Source organism: Euprymna scolopes, chromosome 2 (assembly GCF_053919585.1).
Source record: "Euprymna scolopes isolate OS-2025 chromosome 2, ASM5391958v1, whole genome shotgun sequence".
NCBI classification, from domain to species: Eukaryota; Metazoa; Mollusca; class Cephalopoda; order Sepiida; family Sepiolidae; genus Euprymna; species Euprymna scolopes.
This window is the reverse complement of record NC_136483.1, coordinates 28,647,168-28,662,638: the sequence shown is the minus strand read 5'-3', so window position 1 is coordinate 28,662,638 and position 15,471 is coordinate 28,647,168. Positions and strand designations below refer to the sequence as shown.

Sequence of the window (15,471 nt, the reverse complement as noted above, 5' to 3'; positions counted from 1 at the left end):
ATCCCCAAAATTAAATCCATAATAAAATACCCACTATGGCAATCTTCCAACCAAGTAATCGACTGGTTTTCTAATATTCAAAATAAAAATAATATTAAATTTCTTTCTTTTGACATTGAATCATATTACCAATCTATATCACCTATCCTACTTAATAAATCTCTATTAATGGCACGAAAATTAACTAATATAACTCAAGACGAAACTAAACTAATACTTATAGCTAGACAGTCTTTAATAACATTTGATAATAAATATTGGACCAGGAAAAATACCCCTAACCACTTCAACATTTTAATGGGATCGACGGACTCGACTCAGGTCACTGATCTAGTTGGCCTTTTCCTTTTAAATGAAATACATTGTATACTCCATAAACAATTCAAACTTGAAGGAGGGCTATATAGAGATGATGCACTTTTCATAACGAATTCTACTAATAAAAATTATGAAAAAGCAATTAAAGCTCTACATAAATTATTTAAAAATTATGGACTTAGTATAAAAATCGACCCTAATAAAAAAATTGTTAATTTCTTAGACATAACCTTAAATCTTGAAAATTCTACCTTTGAACCATACCATAAACCTAACCAATCACTTCTATATGTCCACAATCAATCAAACCACCCTAAATCAATATTAAAATCAATAGTTCCTAATATCGCTCTAAGAATTTCTAGACTGTCTTCTACTAAATCAATATTTACCAAAAATGAAAAATACTATAATGAAGCCCTTAAAAACTCTGGATATAATTCACAAATTAAATTCATAAATGAAAATGATAGAAACATAAACTGCATTAAAAATAAACCTATTAAGAGCGTAATAACATATAATATGGCAATGTCTTCCCGTATACGAGTTAAGAAAAATAACCAAGAGACAAAAAAAGATAAAACCAAACTACAAATATTAGATAATAATACAAATAAACAGCAAACTAAAACCCGCAAACGTAAGAATAGACACAAGGAGATCCTATGGTTCAACCCCCCGTATTCCAAAAACCTAGAAACAAACATAGCTAGAGAATTTTTTAAAATATTAGATAAGAACTTTAAAGCCCCCCATAGATATAATAAAATTTTCAATAAGAACACAATTAAAGTTTCTTACTCTACTATGCCTAATCTTCATCAGAAAATAATTAGCTCTAATAATAAGAAAATTAATAAACTACAAAATACAACTATACAAAATACATCGGACTGTAACTGTAGAAGAAAAAATAAATGTCCCCTACAAGGCTCATGTAAAATTAAAAATGTTATCTATAGCTGCACAGTATCAAAAACTCCAAATATACAAGAACCTATCAACAGCCATAACTCAACTACCAGATTAAATAATAACACCAACTTAAATCAATCTACCGATCAATTACTAATCAACCCACCACATTATAATCCAACAATAGACCTAACGGAAAATAATCATAATAATCAAGAGGTAATATATATTGGTTCCACATCTGGCCCAATAAAACATAGAATTTCAACGCACAAACATTCTTTTAAAAATAACTCTCTATCAAACCAAACTACTCTATCCAACTATATTTGGCAACTAAAAAATAGCAATATTTCTTTCAACTTAAAATAGCAAATAATTGAGACTTGCAAATCATATAAACCAGGAGATAAATTTTGTACACTATATACAAAAGAAACCCTAAAAATTTTAAAATATGAAGATATAAAAAGCACAACCAAACTAGTAAATTCAAGACACGAGCTTCTAACATGTAATCATAAACGTTGGTTTAAATTTAATAAATATAAACCACCTTAAATCATTAAAAATTACTCATTAGTAAAAATAGATTACAATTTTTTTTTTTTTTTAATAAATTAAGTTAGACCAATTACCGCCCTTAGACCCGTAAATCAAATAATAAATAAAGCCAATAACACATGACAATTATCTCCCCTTAAAAACTTGCAAAATAAATATTCTCTCTATATATATTAACTGTAGCGTCTTTAAATCAAAATACGCTAACGGAAACAATTTACTGCACGAGCGTCGCCCTTTTAAAATTCATCATTCAATAAAATAAAAAGCTATAGCAAACATCTAAATGACTACTTTAAACACAGTTCCTGATTTCAAAAAAAGAAAAACTAAAAGGTAACTATCTCTATATATTTTTAAATCAAATTTATTATGTAAATTCAAAAAATATATATTTTTTCTACTCATTTCTATCTCTAACCTATGCTAATTTTCTTATAAATTTTAAATCCAAACCTTTTATTTCAATTTTTCAGATTCATCTGCCTTACTTTTAATGCTAGGTTTATTTTTGGTGTCTTTTAAATTCAATAGAAATCCTCCTAAATTTGCTGATGAGGAGACCGTGCTTACCAAAAAAACTATGTATAATTGTTCTACGTGACTTCATGTATACCACAAATAAAAAGCACGGATTTCCGAAACGATCGTACAGATAATTGACTTTGTTGTTGTTCCTTCTTATGAAACTGATTTTTAATTTAATTAAAATTTGATTTTTAAATTAAAAATTTTTTTTTTTAATTTTTAAATTATAAATCACATTACTTAATATATATATATATATATATATATATATATATATATATATTTGTAGTCATCGATATAAAGTCCTGTTTCGTTGTATCACAACTCATCAGTGCCGCTAGACTAGCACCTATCCAAAGCTGAGGATCGAACCTAGAACCGTCGTGATGACAGTCGGCAGTTCTGCCCCTTCACCACGGAAGTGGTGCCCACAACTAATCTGTCCGAATGTCTATTTAAATAAACATCCGTCCGCTATTTGTAAAGTGCTCAAACGATTGTTTGTAAACAAGCCGCGAGCTGCACATTTTCCAGCCAAATTAAGTAGCGAGTGAGATTATTTACGACAGTGCTCAACCCAAAGAGGGGGGGGCTTTATAAAATATATTTGTAGTCATCAACATACAGACCTGTTTCGTTGTATCACAACTCATCAGTGCCACTAAACTAGCAACTATCCGAAGCTGAGGATCGAACCTAGAACCGTCGTGATGACAGTCGGCAGTTCTGCCCCTTCACCACGGAAGTGGTGCCCACAACTAATCTGTCCGAATATCTATTTAAATAAACATCCGTCCGCTACTTGTAAAGTGCTCAAACGATTGTTTGTAAACAAACCGCGATATATATATATATATATATATATATATATATATATATATATATATATATATATAAGTGTAAGTCATGTTTTGTTTCAGATGGTTCGTTGTTCTAAACAAGTCTTGAGAGGTGACTGGTTTGCAGTAGACAGAACAGTTTCCGATGGTTCGTTGTTACACACAAGTCCTGCGAGGTGACTTGTGTGCAGTAGACTGTTCCACAGAGCAAAATATTCTTACCGTGTCGAGACAGAAAAAAACATGTGAAATTGGTACAGAACAGGTTTAATATTTATGCAGCAATTCTGGTTTCTGATTGGTTGGTAGCAGAACGTGAATTAATTCGATTCGTTAGTTCCTAGCAGCATCGTTTATAAATAGAATCGTCCGACTGTGTGGGATCATACCCCATTATACACCAGTATAATGGAATGTGTCTCCTAGCGGCCTCGGCTGCATGGAGACAGGGTATTACAAGTCAAGGATTCGTCACTTGACACTCAGCCCAACAGGTGAGGGGCCGGGAACCGGCCCAGCACCTGTTGGACTGAGGTACGCCGCCTGGGTAATACCTAGGATATCCACCCTCCAAGGCCTTTCTGGTGGGGCAAGTTTATTGCTTGCTGCCTGAGGCACCCCGACCGGGGAATGCCGACGGGGTTACTCAGGCAATTTTTAAAATTGCAGGAGTTCCCCTTCTTTAGGGGAGCCTGCGGGGTTCCCACTTTCCGGCCTTGTGCCAAATAATGCTGATGTGGGCAGCATTTAAATAACTACCCCATTATAATACTGTTGTGATGGGATGTGTTTCCTAGCGGCTTCAGCTGCAGGGAGACAGGTAGTACACATCAAGGATTCGTCACTTGACACTCAGCCCAACAGGTGAGGGGCCGGGAACCGGCCCAGCACTTGTTGGACTGAGGTACACCGCCTGGGTAATTACCTAGGAGGTCCATCCTCCCAGGCCTTGCCACCGGGCTTTCCGGTGGGCCAAGTTTATTGCTTGCTGCCTGAGGCGCCCCGACCGGGGAATACCGACGGGGTTACTCAGGCAATTTTTTAAAATTGCTGGAATGCCCCTCCTTTAGGGGAGCCTGCGGGGTTCCCACTTTCCAGGCCTTGTGCCAAATAATGCTGATGTGGGCAGCATTTAAATAACTACCCCATTATATGTCCAAAATATTGCAACATATATATACATATATATATATATATATATATATATATATATATATATATATATATATATATATGTATATAATAAGATAGAAGTAATCGTAAGAGAGAAATAGCGTCAGCTAAGGAAGAATACACAGAAACCACCAGAAAACACATCGAAGCGCAGAAATTAGAAACCCGTGATTATTGAAAAATCTACAACAGTGTAGTAAATAATGGGCAGTCAACGATTCAGCCACTATCAAACAATCATGAGGTTTTTTGTACTGCAACCGAGAAGACTAACCTTCTTGCCAGTTGGTTTTTCTCAAACTCCACATTTGACCCGGCACGTCACTCCCTCCCTGATTTCCTTTGCGAAGAGACGCCACACTAGATGATTTGACCATTACCCTTTCTCAGGTACATGATATAAAAAAAAACTAGACACCTTAAAAGCACGTGGACCCGATCTTACCCGGCTGTGCTATTAAAAGCTCTACTGACCTATTAAATTATCGCTCCATTAGCCTTCTTTTCGCCAGCATATTTAATTCCATAATTAATCAAGCTCTTGTCCATCACCTTACAGCTGCTAAACTCCTGACCGACAATCAATATGGATTTAGGCAAGCCCGTTCTACAACAAATATCCTAACTGTAAACTCTGAACACATATACTATTCACTGGACAAATCAGGGGGTAGAGAAGTAGTCCAATACATACCTAAGGCTGTAAACAGGGTATGGCACGATGGTCTTCTAAGGAAAATCAGATCATACGGTATCACTGGAAGAATACATAATGTTATTTAATCCTATAACAGCCACCAGAGGAAAACAAATGAACACATATCTAAGGAAACAGCAGTAACACTAGAGGATGACCTTGAACCTGTAGTGGAATGGGGACAAAGATGGATGGTCAGATTCAATGCTGTCAAGACTAAGCTTGTTTCCTTCAATAATTATAAGAAACCTTCTCTACCACCAATAGCAATGGCCAAGAATACATTACCCGAAAGTACTTCCTTTAAACTCTTCGGCCTAACGTTTACAGGGAACATTGACTGGAAAGTATCATGTACGTCTATAAGGCCACCATTCGCCTATGTATGGAGTACTGTTGTCACATTTGGGCTGGTGCATTTGCTACTTGTCTCTCACTCCTTGACAGGGTTCAAAAGAGAGTCGCCAACCTGATAGGTCCTGAACTGTCATCTAGGCTTCAGCCTCTGTCCCATCGACGAAATGTTGTATCCCTCTGCCTGTTATAGAAGTGCTTTTATGGTGAATATTCTGACGAACTACAAGCACTTGTACCCCCTCGACGTGAATACCCACGACAAACCCGACAAGCAGCTAAATTCCGCCCTTTCATTGTAGAGATCCCTAGATGTAAGAAAGCCTTCTACTCCATTATTTTTTTACGCAGAACTACTAGAATTTGGAACTACCTTACGGGATTCTGCTTTCCTAACTGTACTGGCATGCAGAAGTTCAAATGCAATGAACAGACATTTTGCTACTCATCTCCCTTCATAATACTTCTGCAACTTATGCCCCCGACAGTAGTCCCCTACTTCAAAGTGGCACTATGCCTTGTTTGGGGTGAAAATTGAATTAAAAGCAATATATATAGCTGGTCTCTACTAAATCTGAAAAAATAAAACACCTTAAAATAGAACCAATTTAAAAGATTATCAAATTCAATAAGTGACGTCTTGAATTTTTGATGAAATTATTATTTTAAATGTTGAATGTATTGAAATTTATAAGACATTCATAAGTTGGCCAGTGATTGTATCTCTTGTTCCTTTAAGGGTCGTGTTAGAAATCACGTATGCCAGTCTACATAAACTGAAACGCATTCTGCTCCGGCCTACTTACTCCCTTTACCGCCACGGACGTAGATTATATTTTGACACAACCCATAGGAGGCAGTTGCAGGCGGCTAATAATCGTTTCCACTTTTTCCGGTTATTCTACAATCTTGGATGTCGGTCTGACTATATGACGAAAAAAGCCCCAGAAAGCTGTTTGCAGGTAAAAAGGATTCATTCCATGACAGAAAGAGACAGAATCGTTAATGTAGTGTTCAAAAACTGATACGTGAACAATCTTCCTTAAGGTATGTCCTTGATAAAGTACATATTCATGTTACCCTTCGTTCTGTATATTGACCATTTTATGATCTCAAATTGTTAAATTTGTATGCACCTTTTTTACCTTCTATCTATTAATTAAACTTTCAGCGTTTATACTAATTTCTCCTTTCTCACATGCGAGAATTGATCTTTTTTGTAGTTATCCAACTTACCGCATTACTGTGAAAACGGGTCATTCGTCAAAGTATTCAAAGAAAGATCTTTCGCTTCTATTATATAAAGGGAACTTTGTCTGTATGTGTCAATTCATTCCCTATAGACTCGGAAACGGCAGGGCCGATTTTTTTAATTTCACAGGAAGGTACTTAGTGTGTTTGGTAGTGTTGTTAAATAAGTATTGTATCAGAATGCCTCTGATAAGTATCTGAAATCGATAATCAAATAAATCAGATTAGAGAATGAAGTCCGACTTTGACAAAAGTTAACACTTTTATACAACCAAACATCACAAGTGATTTCGAGAAGTTTTATCACCGCACAAGCAGAAAGGCCCAGCCTGTAAAAAGCCACTGTAATTTTTTTCATAAAACAGGGTCGCATTCGAAATTAATGTTTTTTAGTGCACAACTGAACCATGTTATTTTACTTTAATTCAAGTGATTATATAAAAATAATTTCATAAAATCAAGTTGTTCTTTGTTCGAAATCAATATTTCTGTTAAGAGCACAATTTATCCATGACACTTGACATTTAAACTTTAATTGAGGCCATTATTTACAGAAATTTTTACAAAATCAACATTAGATTCTACAATGTAGACTACAATATATTGTGAACTAAATCAGTGTAGGGAGGCATGTAAACCTTCCTTCCACTACACTGCGAGGGAGTTCCTAACTAGAGCAGGCAATCAGTCGATTTGATTAAAAAATGGACGATTTCATCGGTTTTGATGACAATAAAAGTACTGGAGGTTGGAACAGTTGCTGATCTTCATTCAATCCCGGACAACGTCGAGTCGCCCTTCTAGCTATTCTTTATTGAATTCACAGTATATACGGTCTCTGGTCGAGTTTCAATCCTCTTTTATTCTTTTTTTTTTTTTTACAAGGGAGTCACCACTTATCAAGGCCCGGAGGCCACTTGAGGATAAGGGTTATTGCGTTTACAGTAATCAATGGGATAATATCGCAGTAATCGTTAGTAATTGATATTTGATAAATTGGATTACTTAAGGGATTACAGACTTCTACTAATAAATGTTGTCTTATTTAAATACATAATTGCTTCACTAAACAAACTTTGGTTTATTGATCTCGGACCGTGGATAATTAACACTAGTCTAACTAGTATACATAAATATAAAATAAGGAAAGAACAATCCATCCTCTTTCAAAGTTCGTAGCAAAAACATGAGCAACAAAACCGGATAGTCTGCAGTAAGTTTACTTAGTTAGGTATCCGTTAACACATGAAGAGATTAATCGATTGAAAACAATAAAAACTCAATATAAGACGATGAAAAGGCGAGTATAGTTTTATTTTCCTATTATCAAAACAAGTTTCACAACATAAAAAGGACAATAGTGAATATGGCGCAGTGCTAGGTGAGAGCGAATAAACTTTATTAAAAACTAAGTGTAATTATTAACACTGAAGATCATACAATATCAATATAGACTATAACCGTTCATCAAATTATAATCTAAGTTTTGCAAATTATAATTTGATGAAGGATTATATTCTCATATGTCAACTGAAATATTTGTACGCAATGTGTTCGCAATAAAAGAAAACTTTCTGTAAATAGTTGTGCGTCTATTCCTATTAACGTGTTATCTTTAAAGAATATATATATATATATATATATACATATATACACACATATATATATATATATATATATATATATATATATATATATATATATATATATACACTCGTGAGCAAAAATAATATGGGCCAAACAAATTTTATACATTTTATTGCCCTAAAAACTACATTAACAAAGAACAATGGACAAAGAAAGCGGTGCGTGCAGGAACATTACCATGTTGAAAAATAGTGTTCTAGGATATTACCAGCTTCTGGATACTTAGTATAAGTTCTGTTTCTAATATTCGAATATATTCCTTTGCATTGATTGACTTCTCACATCTAATAAGTTCCCCAACTCCTGCTACAGTAGAAGTTCCCCATACCATTATCCTTCCATTCTCGTGTTTAACTGTCGTTTTTATGCAACCTGGCGAAAATCTTTCTCCAGTTCTTCAATTGCACCGTTCGGAAGCATCGGGAGCATAACTAACAAGAAAAAATCTTGATTCATCTACTCAGAAAACATTCCTGAGCCAGTCTGTATTTTTCTTGCCATAACCTGATAAAAATCTCTTTCTATCATTGGTGTTCTTCGTAGATAAAAGTGGCTTCTTTGCACACCTTTTAGAGGAAAATTCTATTTCTTTCATTCGTCTAGATATTGTATATCTAGAAAGAGAATTTCCAGCCCCTGTTTTGAATTCTTATGGTCAACATGAATTTTTTTTCGGTCCTTCAAAACAGTTAATTTAAGCCTGTGGTCGCCCTTCAAAGTAGATGCTCTCGGGAGACCAGATCCAGATTTTCCCTTTTACCAAGCCTTCGACTTAGAACCTTTGACCAATTCGCTTCACTATAGAAAGAGATGTTTTCACATTTTCTTTCCTTAAATATCATAAATCTGCTTGTGAACCATTTTGGACTGCCTTAATCCTGCAATTCGGTGTTTTATATCCTTGCCAAGATGCGGTCTTACCATTTTTTAAATTGATTTTTCCACTTATTATTATATGCTATAATAAAAATGATCTACAAAATAGAAATTTTCAGTTAAAATTAACAAAAATTCATGGAAAAAATATTGAAAAATTGTTTTCTTCCTTTTTTTCACTCTTGGTCCATTTTTTTTTTTTTTTTTTGCTCATGAGTGTAATTTCTTCTTGGTAATGAGATAAATCAATGAAATGTTCTATATCTATGCGATGGCGTATATTTTTATTTGACATCTTAATATTCTTTCTATTGTTATCAACGAGTCTGTAATTGACTATCAAACAATATTAACACTGCCTATGATACAATATTAACACTCCATATTAACGATGATACAGTATTAGCACAGACTATACAATATTAGTATAACTTACTATATAATATTCACACTGACTATCATACAATACAGAGAAGAACGCTAATGCTGTCGCCCTAAAGAAAACAACACTATATATTTGAAAACTTTTATTGAAAACAAATCAATTCAGGTAACATTTTATGTAGTAGACCTGACATCTATTCAATGTAGTCGCCTTCAGCCTCAATTTCGGATTTGATACCTCCGGAACTGGGAAGATGCCTTTTCTACAAGCGCCGGCGAGAGCTCGGCGAATACTTGGCAGATGACGGTGATAAGGCTGGCTTTGGTGTTGTACAAGGTCAGATTGGTAATGTTCTCGACGTATGACCAAATGAAGTAGTCCATTGGGTCCAGGTCACCGGAGGAGGAGGGCCAGTGAGAGAAGAGTACTAAGTCGTAGCACTCTTTCTGAAGCCAACCCTGAGTCTCTTTGAACTTGGGAGCCGGCGCCACGTCGTACTGCGACACCCGGGGTCAGCCAGCGGCCACCTGATTGTACTAGGGAATCACCATACTATTCAGTACATTCAAGTACATTTTGGTGTTAACTTTCAAGCAGGCCTCGAAGATGTAAGATGGCATGATAAGGCCCTCACATGAAACTACACCAAAAACCATAACCGTGGCCGAAAAATTTGTTGAACTGTACTATCAAGCGTTGAACCGCCCCGATTTGGATTTCGGGGGTGCTGGTAATGGTCCTGTTGTTTTAAATTGAATCAATACATAGCATGAGTTGTACAGTAGCACATCTCCAATCTCGATCGTTTAACATTGTACCACTTTTAGACATGATAGAATGCCCGTATCACTCTTGGCATTTGTAGAGTTTTATCATTCCACCTTGTATTAACACTGTTTATTAGAGAAAAATCTACAATAAGCATCATATCATTTAAACGCTATCATATAAAATTAACATTGATTATCAACAAGTTTAACATTGACTATCATACAACATAAACATTGACTATCATATAAACTTAATATGTACTAGCATACAATATTAACATTGAATATCATATAAATTAACATTGACTATCATACAATATTAAAATTAACTATCATATAAAATTAACATTGATTATCAAAGAATATTAACATTGACTATCATACAATATTTACATTGACTATCATATACAATTAACGTTGACTATCATCCAATATTAACAATGGCTATCATACAATATAACTATTGGCTACCATACAATATTAACATTGACTATCATACAATATAAACATTGGGTATCATATAATATTAACATTGACTATCATACAATATTAACATTGACTATCATACAATATTAACATTGACTACCATGCAATATTAACATTGACTATCATACAATATTAACACTGACTATCATACTTTATATATATTGACTATCATACAATATTAACATTGACTATCATACAATATTAACACTGACTATCATACTATATTAATATTAACTAGCATGCAATATTGACATTGATAATCATACAACGTTAACATTGACTAGCATACAATATTTACATTGACTATGATACAATAATAACATTGACTAGCATACAATATAAACATTGTCTATCATACAATATATACATTTACTATCATACAATATTAACATTGACTAGCATACAATATTAACATCGACTAGCATACAATATTAACATTGAGTAGCATAACATATTAACATTGACTGTCATATAATGTTAATATTGACTAGCATACAATATTAACATTGACTATCATACAATATAAACATTGACTATCATACTATATTAATATTGACTGGCATTCAATATTTATATTGACAATCATACTACGTTAACATTGACTATCAAACAATATTAACATTGACTATGAAACAATATCAACATTGATTATCATACAATATTAACATTGACTATCATACAACATTAACATTGACTGTCATACAATATAAATATTGACTATCAAACAAAAAGAACATTGACTATCATACATTATTCATCATAACTAGGTAACAATATAAACATTGATTAGCATACAATATATACGTTGATTAGCATACAATATTAACATTAACAATCATACAATATTTGCATTTACTATCCTACAACATTAACATTGACTATCATACAAAATTAACATTGACTAGCAAAAAATATTAACATTAACTAACATACAATATAAACATTGACTACCATACAACATTATCATTGACTATAATAAAATATTAACATTGATTTTGTAACAATATTTACATTTACTATGAAACAATAATAACATTGACTATGAAACAACATTAACTATAATAAAATATTTACATTGACTATCATACAATGTTAACATTGACTATGAATCAATATTAACATTGACTATAATAAAATATTAACATTGACTATCATACAAAATTAACATTGACTATGATACAAAACTTACATTGAATATCATACGATATTAACATTTACTAGCATAAAATATTAACATTGACTAGCATACAATATTAACATTGACTATCATACAATATTAATATACTAGCATAAAATATTAACATTCACTAACATACAAAATTAACATTGACGAGCATACAAAATTAACATTTACTAGCATACAATATTAATATTGACTATTATACAACATAAACATACAATATTTACATTTACTAGCATAAAATACTAACAGTGACTAACATACAAAATTAACATTGACTAACATACAAAATTAACATTGACTAGCATACAATATTAACATTGACTATTATACAATATTAACACTGAATATCATACAATTTTAAAATAGACTATCATACAACATCACATTGACTATCATACAATATTAACATTGACTATCATACAATATTAACATTGACTATCATACGATATTAACATTGACTTGCATACAATATGACATTGACTAGCATACAATATTAACATTGATTAGCATAAAATATTAACATTGACTAGCATGCGATATACACATTGACTCGCATACAATATGACATTGACTAGCATACAATATTAACATTGATTAGCATAAAATATTAACATTGACTAGCATACGATATACGCATTGACTTACATAAAATATTAACATTGACTATCATACAATATTAACATTGACTATCAAACAAAAAACATTGACTATCATACAATATTAACATTAACTAGAATACAATATAAACATTGATTATCACACAGCATTAACATTGACTATCCTACAATAAAAACATTTACTATCATACATTATCATTGACTATCATAAAATGTTAACATTGACTTCGAAAAAATATTAACATTGACTATGAAACAACATTAACATTGACTTTCATGCAATATTAACATTGACTATGAAACAACATTAACATTGACTATAATACAGTATTAACATTGACTAAGAATCAATATTAACATTGACTATAATAAAATATTAACATTGACTATCATATAAAATTAACATTGGCTATGATACAAAACTTTCATTGAATATCATACAATATTAACATTTACTAGCATACAATATTAACATTTACTAACATACAATATTAACATTGACTAGCATACAATATTAACATTGACTAACATACAATATTAACATTGATTAGCATGCAATATTAACATTGATTAGCATACAATATTAACATTTACTTTCATGCAATATTAACATTGACTAGCATACAATATAAACATTGATTAGCATACAATATTAACATTGACTATCATACAATATTAACATTTACTATCATACATTTACATTGACTATCATACAATATTAACATTTACTAGCATAAAATACTAACATTGACTAACATGCAAAATTAACATTGACTAGCATACAAAATTAACATTGACTAGCATACAACATTAAAATTGACTATATACAACATTAACATTGACTATCATACAATATTAACATTGATTAACATACAATATTAACATAGACTATAATACAATATTAATATTGACTAGTATACAATATTTTCACGGGCTTTAAATAATATAATTATTGACTATCATAAAAAATTACCACTGAATATCATACAATATTAACAATGACTCTAATAACTATTTGCCCTATCATAAAATATAAACAACTACCAATTTCGGCTATAACCGCTCATCAAATTATAAACTTTGTAAATTATGATTTCATGAATGTTTATATTTATATATGCCAACACCGTTACTGAATTATTTGTAGGCAAGGTGTTAGCAATAAAAGAAAATTTTGTGTAAATACTTGTGTGTCTATTCTTTTATAAATATATATATATATATATATATATATATATATATATATATATATATATATATATATATATATATATACATATTTCGTCTTGATAATGAAATAAATCGATGTAATTTTGCATATTTATGCGGTGGAACATATTTTTTACGTGACGTCTTAATATCCTTTCTATTGTTACCAACGAGTCTAAACAAGTACAAGCGACGGCTTTGGTGAAAGGCAAGATGTTTCGATTGTAACCAAATTCGATCAGTAGTAATGAATGTTATTATGGACATTCCGTTTCATCTATCAACACTGGAAAACAACGCCTAGGTAAGCACATTTCAATTCGTTACAGAAAGAAACCTTTAATGCTATTATATTAAATCGGTAAAAGAACCTTCCTTCAACTATTAATATAAACATATATATATATATATATATATATATATATATATATATATATATATATATATATATATATATATATATTAGTATTGGAACGATTAATCGAAACAAGGAATCAGAAATATCGAAACATTTTGGGGTATACAAAGTCTGAATCGAAAACAATTGGTGATTATTTTTCGATGCCAAAAACAAAAAACGATTCTTTTGTTTTCTTGTTGGTTTTTGTTTAAACAAAATTGTCTTTTGCAGGTACTAACGATAAAATGATAAATATTTATTGATTCTAAATTACCAGTAAAACTTAATTCTTCAGATAACTTCCTCCTTACAAGTGTATTTTTGCATTATCGAAAATTTATGTACACATTACATGAGTTTTTATTGTGATTAGAAAACAACTATAACTTAAGAGTTGTATATATACATAGAAAGAGATTTAGACATAATCGGAATCGAACATTGTATCGAAATCGATAATTTATAACAGAATCGGTAATTCTATCGGAATCGGGCAAATACTGGGATCGTCCCATTGCTAACATATATATATATATATATATATATATATATATATATATATATATATATATATATATATATATATATATATTAGTGTTGAGAAGATTAATCGCAATTGAGAATTTGAAAAATCGAAACTTTTTTGCGACAGTAAGATCGGTATCGGTATCGGAAAAATTTGAGTCTCATTTTCGATTCCAAAACAATTCTTTGAATTTTTTCCTGATAATTATAAATAAAGAAATACAGATTTATTTATTCGTCAGAAGATTGTTTAATCGTAACAAAAAAAACCGAAGGGACAAAGGACCAGGATTTCTAAGTCCAATTTAATAATTTTATTGGTAAATTACGGCAAAGAAAGTATATAATCAATTTCACTTACTTCTATTTCGCTTAGGAAACCCTTTGAAATGCTCACACCTACTAGCACCTAGTTGATAAAAGTCAATACGGTACCCCTCAGAGTTTACAGTTAAATTAAAAGATTTAAACGGCTCCTGACAAGTTTTATTTTTTATTTTTTCTGGCGCCGACTTGATCTTGTCCTTTCTGGAGTGGTCATCTTTAAAATAATCCTATGTTTTATTGCATGTTTTTGCCACAAATGAAGAACGCAGATAAAAATCTCATAATATTTTATAAAAACCTTGAAAATACGGAATACGTGTAGAAATTTATCAAATTATAAAAAAGAAAAAAAAAACACTATAAGATTTTACTTTTTAGGCGATTATATGTGAACACACTGAAAG

At 31.6% G+C, this 15,471-nt stretch overlaps 1 protein-coding gene across 2 annotated transcripts in view; it reads left to right on the top strand.

Annotated features, from left to right (window-relative positions):
• The window catches only part of LOC145290299 (uncharacterized), a 73,359-nt gene that overhangs the window by 8,631 nt on the left and 49,257 nt on the right, over nt 1-15,471 (top strand). Inside the window, exon 1 of one of the 2 annotated variants that reach the window (XM_080136474.1) lies at nt 13,989-14,119. The exons of the other annotated variant lie outside the window; for it this stretch is intronic. The gene's annotated coding sequence lies outside the window, so the exon portion shown is untranslated. Of the gene's footprint in view, nt 1-13,988; nt 14,120-15,471 lie in introns of those variants that run through there. 2 annotated transcript variants of the gene reach the window in all.